At 39.9% G+C, this 11,316-nt stretch overlaps 1 pseudogene; it reads right to left on the reverse strand.

The window, feature by feature from the left end:
- Window positions 1-341: 341 nt before the first annotated feature.
- On the reverse strand, window positions 342-8,967 carry LOC123823833 (annotated as a pseudogene).
- Window positions 8,968-11,316: the final 2,349 nt, after the last annotated feature.

Here is an 11,316-nt window from a genome sequence, read left to right on the forward strand (position 1 = left end):
AAAAAGGCATCCAGCAAGTGATAACAGAATATGGCAGTTTTCAAGCATGCAGTAATATCAGAGACAGGTACCATGATACACTGAGGTTCTGTTTCTGTCACTTTATCAACTTCATATTCAGTAGACTTTCCAACTCTTACTGAGAACAAAGGGAAACCATACTGTTCATGAAAACCCACATTCTCTATAATTTTTCTGTCCCAGGATTTCTTCTAAAGACATGGGTCATTAGACCTCAGACTGAGAGTATGCATGAAGCCCTTTGAGGGTACAAAGATAGCAGAATTAGCACTTCTATGTCTCAGGTCTGAAGATCCAAGTTTTGGGACTGCTGTACTTCTGACTGTCTGTTTTCACTGGCTAGGGAGGGGTACAGTGTGTGTCTGTAAATGGAGGCCAATGGATGCTCTGATATGAAGAAATTTTCTTCATGGTATCAGGATTTGTTTAGATCATTGGCTTTGACAATCCAGCATAAGTCATTTTTTTTCAGGAAATATAGGTTTGCATAATAATGATTTATTTCTGCTCTCAGGTTCCTCCTTAACTTTAGGGTGTTTTTTGTTTTTATTCTGATGACTACCCTATGGCACAAAAAGTGTTAAAATCCTGTTCTGGAATGAAGCATTTCCTTACATTTCAATGCATAAAAAGAATTTCTTATTGAAATACCAGAACCTGAGAAGTATATATTCTTTCATATCTTTTACTGGAATGATTAATATCTTAAAATCATGAATGGTGTTATCAAATCAGACCATTTCCACAGCCTAGATTAAAAAGGTTCTTTTCATATGCTCATATATCTTGTTCAAAAAACCAACCTTTCTTAGATTAGTACAAAGGACTAGTCTATGAATACCTGAACTCTTGTGAACCATTCAACAAAATTATGCACAGGGAACTGTGAAGGTGATGGCGGGGGAAAGGTGATGGTTAAATGAGAAAAACAGTTATTTAATCTCTATTTTTCATATTTCCTTGATAATTTTGGAATTGACATAGGCTCTATCCTGGTCAAGTCCCTTGTGTTTTTCTTTTCCAGAAGTGAATATGTTTAAATATGTCTATGCTTGGGAATCATAGAATTTGCTGAATATTTTTTCATTGAAAGTTTGGTAACTTTTCTTTGCTATTTCAGAGGGGGAAAAAAAAAACCAAAAGAAAAGGCAGTTTGTAGCTTGTAGCCTGGAACTATGTATTGATTGGTCTGAAATGTCCATATAGTTAATCCACAGAAATTTGTAAGTGTTTGCAGTGTGGTTTTGATTTCCTTCTATTAGAATGACTTTCTTGGGAATTTATGTATTGTTACATATTTTAAAATAAAACAACATTCTGAGTAATAGTTTCAAATATGAATAAGAGATATATTAAAATTGATTTTTATCATACCATTCATATATTTTAGTAATTTCTTTTTGAACTAGAAAAAAATGAGACAAAGTAAAAGTCCTTTCAACAGAAAATCTTTAGCTCTTCAAATGTTTATTGATTTATATTTAGTTGTTTCATTGGAAAAATGTTAATAATGAGGGTGGTCATTACTAACATTTGCTCGCATCTCCCCAGCAATTGTAGGGACCAGTTTTTGTGAGACAAACGTGTTTTAGGATTGTTCAATTTCTGTGACCCTTGTTCAGATTCTGGTACTCGTTTGTGGTCATTGAGTATTACTGCTCTTTCAAGTCAGCCAGCCCAACCTCCTTTGTGATTTTGGTCCAGGCATCAGGGATTTCACCCCTACCTGCAAATTTTTTCTGATATTTTTCTTCTAGGTTTGATCTGAAGTGACAGACAAACCATTTCCAATATGGCTGGGTAGATGTGTCTGGGGTGATGCTCCATGTGGCATATTCCCCTCCTGCCTCTCGATACTTCTTATATGGGAATTCACGACCATCACTCAAAATGAAGGAACATTCACTTGCTACTGCACTAGTACAGTAATCAATGGCAAAGTGGTCAGTATTAACCCATCTGTCCTTTGACAGCCTTAGAACGATGGAAAGGAACACTGTGATCTCCATCATGTGAAGGGATTGTGTTTGTACAAATTGCTTTACAGAAGGGACACTGTTTCCAGCAGCCACAGAGATGTTCAAAGAGCAATTTCTGGATTTCAGGAAGCATTTCCTCTAGGGGACGATTCATACACTCCTTTTCTACTGTGTTCATTGCAGGATCCACTGCTTTACTCATGGCTTCTTTGAGAAACTCAGTATCTTTTATCTCTGGGTGTTCAATGCTTATCAAGTCTTTTCTTGGAAAGATTAAGTTACTCCCCAGATGATTACAGAATAAATCCAACCACCCAGATACAGTGCAGTTTTGATCTTTAGCTCTTGCTGTGGATTCATTAATAGCACAGAGGATGGCAGTCTTGATGTCTTCTAAATTCATTTTTAGAAAAGTCTTTATTTTTTTACTTCCTTCTTCTAAACAATACCTTTTAATATGGTTTTGAATGTAATTCTTAAAAAATGACTCTGGATTATGAATGTACTCCCAGTAATCATCAAAATGTTCTTTTTCTGCCAGAGAGATAAGAATGTGTTTCTCCAGGTTAGCCCTGTTACCACTGAATGCTGGGCAGGTAGCTCGCATGTCCCCAGCAATTTTAAGGACCATTTTTTCCCAAATGGTGGTAGACACAGCACAAGTGAGTTTGTTCCACAGAAAATCAACAAATGTTGTGATTGACGTTGCTCCTTGACAAGAGATCTTAAAACTCATGAAGCAATCACCTTTCTTGCTTTCCAGATAGTTTATAGGATCATTTGCTCTTTTGAATGCCTTGTGCATTTTTTTAAATGTTTCTGATGCTCTTTGAAATAAACACAAAGATAAGTCAATTTGATACTTCTTTTAAAATTTGTATCTTCCCTCAGTGGGTGCAGATTTCAGCTCATCCTCTATTATTCTCAGGATGTCATAAAAATAACTTTTATTATAATCACTCTGTTCCTTCTCAATGTTCTTAATAGTTTCATCAAATTTTGAAACAATGTGTTCAGTAGTCCTATCTATGGACTCTTTATCACATACTTCTAATTGCCTTCCAAAAATGTGACATTTTTTTGCCATTGTGACATGGTCAGCATAATTTATTTGAAATGTTTTTCCATAATTTTTATTTATTATGTTCCCCAAGTCTGTCTCCTTTTTAAAATATTCTAAAAGGATGTCTTCAACATGCCTATCAATTTCAGGCTCTGGGACTGGAGGGAGAGTTGGAGACAAATTATTGACCCATGTTTTCCAAAGTTCATTGAATTTCTCACATAGCTCTTTTTCACTCAGTTCTTTGCCCTTTAGAGTTAAAGCCAGTGTTCTGCTTTTTTGCAACAATTCCTTTTCATAATCTGACTGTTTGTTATCCAGTATTTCTTGATTCTTCTTATAACTAATTTATCTTTCGACTTTAGTTTTACTCTCTAAAATTGGTGTATCTTTTAGGTTTGTTAGCTTATTTTCAAAGTTTGCTTTCCATTGATTTAATATTTCACTATCAGGATCTTCATCAAAATATTTTTCAAGTTCTTGCTTGATAGCTGTATATTTTTCTGCAACTTGAACTGCAAGCATACCTGTTGTGAGTGTATGGATTATTCCATTCTTAATCTGTTTGATCAGCTGGTTCTGCAAGTCTAGCACGTGACTCCTTAGCTCCCAGGTCCAGTTGTTGTACATGATTTCTAATTTGCTCATGGCCATGACTTCTTTGGTGTTCTTGAAACTGAAAATAAAGTTTTCAGTCACTAGGGCTCTCCACAGATCTTGGACTCGGAGCTTTACATCTGATATCTTCATGATGCTTCGCCAAGATTCCTGTTGAGCAGTTTTGAAAATTCTACTTCTCAGTTCCTGGACATTGTGGCTATAGCGAGGATTGGGAGGGGCCATTGGTGGGTTGCCATCCCAGAGGTGAGCAAAGTAGTAAACATGAGTACTGACATCAAACTTAATGACATCACTGAAGCCAGTTATACCTGGGCACTGTTCTTGCTCAGCCGCAATTGCTGCCATTTCATCCAGTCTCTGCTCTAACCGCCTCCGTCCTTCCATAGTTTGGTCTTGAGCTGTGACTTCCCCCACATTCTGATGGACAAAGAGCCAACTAGGTGAGATTTTTACTTGTTTCATCCTCATAAAGGCTTGGACAACTATTTGTAGAATATCTTGCATTTCTGATGGATTTTCCCCCAAAATATTGATCAGAGTTAAGTTTCCAAGTCCAATGACAAAGGTTGCTAACTCATTGTCATGATTCTTGGATTTGTTGCTGAGTTCTGGGGCCCGAAGTCCTTCTGTGTCCACAACAAGCACAAAGTCAAAGCCCAGTTCCTCTGTGAAAGTCTCCTCTACCTTCAGAAGTTGCATGTAGGCTCCCCGGGTGCACCTCCCAGCACTGACACTGAACTGCAGACCAAAGAGTGCATTGAGCAGGGTGGACTTCCCTGAACTCTGTAGGCCAAGGATGGAGAGAACAAACAGCCATTTGTTTCCAAGTTTCTCTGAGACCTTGTCAAAAAGAGCTGCTGCCCACTTTATAGGCACATAGGAAGCATCCCCATCCATCAGCTCAATGGGAACACCAGATATCAGCAGATCTGCAGCTATCTGGGGAAGGCAGAGATAAAGGGTGTCTTTTATGAGGGAAGTTTCTTCCAGAGCTTCATAGATCTGGCTAACTTCTCTGAGGAGTTGCTCAATACCCAATGTACAGTCACTAATCTCTTTGGAAGTAACTTCTATCTCTTTTTGCAAACTATTCAGGGAGGTGCTCTTTGTTGCATTTTTCTTTTCTGTTTTTATCAGTGACCACAGAGATCTTTTCTTTTCATTCAGTTTTTCCAAGTGTCCTGCAGATAGGTTGTCCAAAAATACACTCAGCCATTGCAAAAAGTAGAGGGTCAGTTTGAGTTTCTGAATGATTTTGGAGAATTTGAAGGACAGCTTGCAATAAGTCATTGAGAGGAAAGGCTCTGATCAACTGTTCATGCCATATTCTTTGTTTTTCTGTCTCAACCTCACTCTTGTGTTGCTCAATGCTTCGATTCCCCTTTTCCCTCAGGTGATAGAGTTCTTTGTCCTTTTTACACCAGAGATGCCACAGGTGTCCCTGAAGGGGTAGAAAGTTTTCCTTCACATGAGATATCTTCATTTCTTTCAGTAGAGCCATTAAGACCTCTGCCTTTTCTTTGGCCTCTTTGCAATTTTGCTGGTCTTCATCAATAAGGAATCCTTGCTTGCGAGCATATGGTATACAGTCCTCTAAGCTGAGAGCAGTGTGTGAGAGCTCTAGCAAACGTCTGATTGTAGTAATAAGCTCCTGTGTTAAATCTGCCTCATTTCTGTTCCTGATGCCAATTCTCACTTTTTGGCCAGAAGTATTGACCATTGTTTTTTCTCTGTTGTCAAGTAAATAAATCAAAGGTTTTGGTAACTGACCCAGGTCACGGACAATTTTTCGGTTTTCTTTATTGTCATCAGAGGTTGACATGAGGATCACAATGAGAGAAGAGACTTCCTGCAGGAAGCTGAGTTGCTTCTCATGTTCCTTTGCATCTCCATGAAGATTGGTAAAGGTCAAGCAGTTGTGAAATCTGTCCTCATTTTCTCCCCCAGGACAGAACCAGAAGACTTCCACCACACCCTTCATTAAGAGACAGTCTTTGGTGCTCCCTCTGCAATGTCGGTGAAAAAAGACATCATGTTTACGCTTACTGAGGAGACAGTTCATGATCTGAGATTTGGAAGCAGAGAAGCCATTTCCAACTCTAACAAAGGACACAATGGGGGTTGAAACACAACACATCTGCTTATTCTTGTAATTGCTTTTGCCCTCTTTTGGTGATTTTCTTGCTTCCTGCCAGCTTTTTCTAATTTGACTGAGAGACCAGAGAGAGAACTCAATTTGAGAATTGCAGGGATTCGGTATGAGAAGTGGGAGGGCAAACTGGCAAATGGAAAGTTTGGACAAAATATATTGTCTGGCAAAGTCATCTGCACAGTGAAGGACTGCCATCTGAATATCCATAGGGTGAATATGGGATGTAGGATTAGTGGCTGAAGAATTAGTGGGAGTATCACTGTCTTCAAACATGTCTTCATATGGGTCAAAAGCCTCATTTTCTTGAGTCATGCCACTTGGATAAACTTGATTTTGTGTGTTTCTAGCCTCTCTGAACACCTGGTATCTCAGTTCATAATCCAGCACTAGTAGCTTCTGCAGAAAATAGAATGGAAGCTCCCTTTCAGAGCTGGGCTGAGTGTTGTACACAGAAGTCTTATGGATCAGATGGAAGTTATCCCTGCTCATCTTTTTTGGGTAGTACTCTTCTAGACCTAGACACTGGAGTAATTCCAGGAAAGCTGTGTTTTCTATGACTTCACATCTGCTATTTTCATTATCATGTGGTTCGTGGGTTTTCTTCTTTTCATGGAAAATATTTTGCAAGTTTTTTCTTACCTCATCCATTTGCAACAAAGAGGTGGTGGCTTCATAATTACCATCAGTGAGCAATTTCAAACCCCTCTCTAAGTTCTCCCAATTATGATCTGCTCCAGGTTTGGAGAGGACATATACAACTTCCTTCAACAAACATTGGCCCATGTGTTCTTTTATTAATGCAAGTCGTTCTATTTTCTCCTCTGGTGAAATAGCTGTAACTCCAGCAGTAGCTGTAAGACCTGTGAGCACCAGGAATGCCTGAGCCCTGTAGGGGCAAATATTTTTGAGGTCCTGGTATTTATCTTGGGCAGTTTGCATTTTATTCAGTAGGAAGTCTAACTCATCACATCCAAGGAGGTACTGAAAAGTACTGTTTACCACATCATATCCTACACCAGCTGCAATAAAACGTAGCAAGAGCTGTTTGTCTGTCTGCTTTTTTTCTTGCAGGAGATTCAAGAAGGAGCCAAGAGACAAGCTGACTTCATCAGTGGCTTTTCTTTGAGCTTCTTCCACTACTCCTGCAGATACAGATTTGGCTTTCACTTCCATGAGGTCATTCTTGGTTTCTTGTAAGATATTAATTAATTCAGAAAATTGGGAGATGTTGATGTGCTCTTGCTCTGACTCTGACTGGAAGATCCACTGTATAATGGAATAAGCCTGAGGAAAGTTACTAATTCAGTAGATGTGAGGATTCAGAAGGCTGCCTAATTGAGATTTAACAAATTTAATTATATAAATGAAAGACATTATGCAAAAGTTAACAGTATTTACCAGAAATTTCTGCAGACCCCAATCTGTGAAACATATGTTAACCCAAGTACCATAATTTTTTATTTTTTGACTGAAAGTTTGCATGAATTTTTTCAGTTTTTTAAGCTGTTCTTCAGGATACGACACCTCCCAGGACTTAACATCTTCTAGGAAATCCCTAGCCACCTTTCCAACACTGAGTAGTTCTTCCCCATTCTGGATCTGGACAGGTAGGCCTGTCACAGCAGTGTAGCTGTCTTTCAGAAAGTTAGCTAGCTGAAGTGGATCCTTAAAATCATTTCTGTGGCTGGAGAGGATGATGTCCCAAATGGGAACCAGCTGAACTCCCCGGTCAATGACACACCAGGTTTGATTACTGGCAAGTAGGCCAGCTTTCCACTGGACAAATCCATTTGCTTCAGGTGGGCCACCTGTCTGGGCTACTGATAATTGGACTTTGGTTTGGAGATTTTGAAAGGTTGTACTTTGGGAGGCAGCTTTTGCATAAGAGGATGACACTTCTGCACTTCCATTAACTTCCACTCCAAAGCCACTGTAGCTGCCTCTTATGTAACCATTCAGGGCCACTTCTGCCTGCTGTTTTACTTCGGCCAGCTGCTCACTTTGGAAACCCTGTGAAATGGCTTTCCACCAGTAGATTCCTCCCAGATGCAGAGGGCCCTGGTTAGCATGAGAGCCAAACCTCTGGAAGAAAGCTTCAGCCCTGCATCTCAGTAAAGGGAGTCTGTCTAGGCCTTGAAGCTGACCCAGAAGGTTCTCAATGCATTTCAGTTCCTGAAGAGCAGTGTTGGAGAACTGGAGCTGATCAATGGGAAAGTGACAAGAGGCAACTGGGACATAGATAAACTTGGTAGAGCAGAAGTAAGACTTCTCAGAATGTGATTGTTCCATTTCCTCGGAGTCTGAATGTTTGTTGTGGTCCATACCAGCTTCCAAGCTAAATCCCCAACCTCCACCCTTGGCTGAGGCAGTTACACTGAAGCCTAGCTTCTCTATTGTCTGGGTGAACATGGATTCTGCTTGAGAAGATGTAAATTCCCTTGTTTGCATCCATGTGCCCTGCTCAGGGCCAAAGAATAAGAATTCCTTGGGGACACTGAGTATCTCCTCTCTCTTTTCTATAAGCCCCACTTGCTGGCTGGTTTTGAAAATTCCCTGCAGAGCCAGCCCTCCAGATACACATCTCACCAGATCTCTATCTGGGAGGTTTTGCCTGTGAGACAGTGTCCCCTCCATGAGGCTGAGTTTTCTCTGCATGTTTTCTATGACTTTTCTTAGGGATTTTTCAGGGTGTGGCCAGTACTCTTTGGGAATCTCCATTGCCTGCCTCAGCTCTTCCTCTATTTTCTTCACTCTCTCTTCCTGTCGTTGCCTTCCTTGTAACAGGAAGGCTCTTAGCTCCTGCAGATCCTTCTCTGCCTTATTCTGGTTTTTCTTTACTATTTCCACCTGAGACTCCTGTAACTCTGAAAGGCTATTTGAGTGTGACAGGTTAAGAAGCTTCTCCAGGGCCCTTTTTTCCAAAGAATCTTGTGCTTGGGATTTCATCTTCTGGAGGTTTTTTTTTTCTCTAAGTGCTGTAAGGCCTGGGCACAGGTCACACCCAGGTTTTCCTGAAGCTTTGGCAACTAGTACTCAGCTGACAGTCCTACTTCCTTCAGCATCTCTCAGAGATCTTGTCTTCTATGTCCTCTGAAACCTGACTTACCAGGGGTGGATTTTTAGGTGTCCATGGCTGTGGAAAGAAAAGACACGCAGTTAGGCTGTGTCATGAATTTAGGAAGTGTCAGTCACATTGCAAAAGGTAAAGAGTACTAAAGATTCCAGTCTTTCAGGCCTTGTCATCTTTTCATTTCATTCAAATATATTAGTGTTTAAAAAATGTTGGTGTATATGTGTGCGCACAGGACATCTTTGTGGGTATTGTCAATATGGACTGCTTTTTTAGTTGTGGGATGAGTGGCACTTAATAGACAGGTTTTGGCACTTCTAAGTTAAACAGAATCAATTGCATGGAGTGCATTAAGCTCAGGGTTGCTGTGTGAAAATATACATGCTTGATGTTTATTTTAAACAAGAATAAGCCCAGGCTGGTATGGCTCCATTGGTTGAGTGTCATTCTGCAAAGTCAAAGGCTGCAGGTTCAACTCGTGCTCAGGGTATATGCCTGGGTTTCAGGCTAGGTCCCCTACTGGTGCGTGTGAGAGTCAACCAATCTATGTTTCTCTCCATCTGTTTTTCCCTACATAGTCCTCTCTCTAAAATAAACAAATATAATCTTAAAAAAAAACAAGAGTGATAATAACATTATTCCTCAATTAGTTTCTATCAAACCTGTGTTGAATAGTTTCCTTCTTCTTCTGTCACAGGTGATGCCATATTTATTTACTCCCCTGTCCTTTAAAATGTAGTTCTTGAAGTCAGCATTATGGTGGCATAAGATGTTTTTCCTTTTTTGTTTTCATTTTATAACAACTAATTAGACACCTACCCACAAACAAACATGCCTCTCTGGAAATTATGGGGTCTGGCACCATATGCCAAGGGATGTGAATGGAGTCTCAACCACTTGTGTCTCTGGAAATAGGCAGAAGACCTCAGTAAGGGCTATGGAACCAGTAAAGCCAGTGAATCTCTGCCAACTATCTTGGCATGGTTCAAAAAACCCTTTACAAAGGTGAACTTGAGAGATTCCCAAAAGTAAGAGAGAATTTGCTTCAGAAGTCCAGTCTTTCCAAGGGAAGATTCCAGCATGAGTTTGGTGATATTGCATGGGCTAAAATAATGGTGGCAGTCTCTCCACTGGGGTAAAAGGAGAATTGTTAGTGAGTGCCTGGCCTCCCCAATTGTGTGGGTTATGGCTGGAGAAACACTGCTTTCTAACAGCATGCAGAGTACTATGGCAGGACCTCCATTACTGTGGAAAGGGAGGAGATGGGAAAGAAGTAGAGGAGAATATCAAACAGCATTAAAAAGATAAGATTCCTGCTGCCTGTTCTCCTGACTTCAGCAGAAAGGCCTTACATGTCCCTCTTGGAGAACCTTACCTGAGGATCTCTCCACTGAGTCTGCAGGCACTACCTATGCCCCAAGTACTAATCCCATAATCCCCCCAAATTGTGGCCAACCCTTGGTTTTTATCGGTGAGAACTATTCTGGAAAGTGTTCTGGAATCTGAAAAACATACTAGGACCTTTGTGCAAGGTTGAAACCACACACTTGGCCTCTAGCACAACCTCCTGGGGGAAAAAAGAGAGTTTTCAGTAGCCATCCTGCAGAGTTTTAAAAAAATGGACATGACACAATAGCTTAAGGATTTTGCCACAAGAGAGAACAAGAAATGTGGAGTAAGTGTACCTACAGAAAGTAGAGAAAACCCAGATATAACAGCACCAATAAACAGAATAGTCCATCTGAAGGCACTGAGAAATATTTAATGAGGCATCTGCCATGTTAAATGCAAAAGTGAGAATTCAAAACTACAAGGACATGGTAACAGAAGAAAAAACACCATCACCAGGATAATAATTTTCCAATAACCTAGCTTAAAGGAATGGATTTTGTGACCTAGCTGACAAAGAATTCAAAATATCTTTTTTGATGAAACTTATCAAGCAACAAGAAATCTCAGAAAGACACTTTACCAAAATCAGGGAAAAAAATATGTGATCAGAATAAGATATTTACCAAAGAAATAGAAATCATTTAGAGTTGAGAAATTAATGAACGAAATGGAAAAATGCAATAGAGGACATCTCTATCAGGGTAGAGCAAATAGCAGATAGAATAAGTGAGTTTGCGGGCAAGAATTTTGGAATAACCCAATTAGAGAAGAATAAAGAAAAAAGAATAAGGAATCCAAGATGGAAGCTTGTGGGTGGAAGTTACACCCACCTCCTCCTAAGACAAAACTGAATTACAGCTAAATTATAGAACAATCAACCTGAGTAACCAACTGAAGATTAGGTGAACAGAAGACTTATGAGTAAAGATATACCGAAGAAGCCACATTGACACTAGTAAGAAGAATAAAAGCACAAAAAGGGCTGGCTCTGCACCAATGTGCTATGGTTAAACATCTG

Source organism: Phyllostomus hastatus, unplaced genomic scaffold, assembly GCF_019186645.2.
Source record: "Phyllostomus hastatus isolate PE091 unplaced genomic scaffold, TTU_PhHast_1.1 phas_contig_1172, whole genome shotgun sequence".
In the NCBI taxonomy this organism is placed as follows: domain Eukaryota; kingdom Metazoa; phylum Chordata; class Mammalia; order Chiroptera; family Phyllostomidae; genus Phyllostomus; species Phyllostomus hastatus.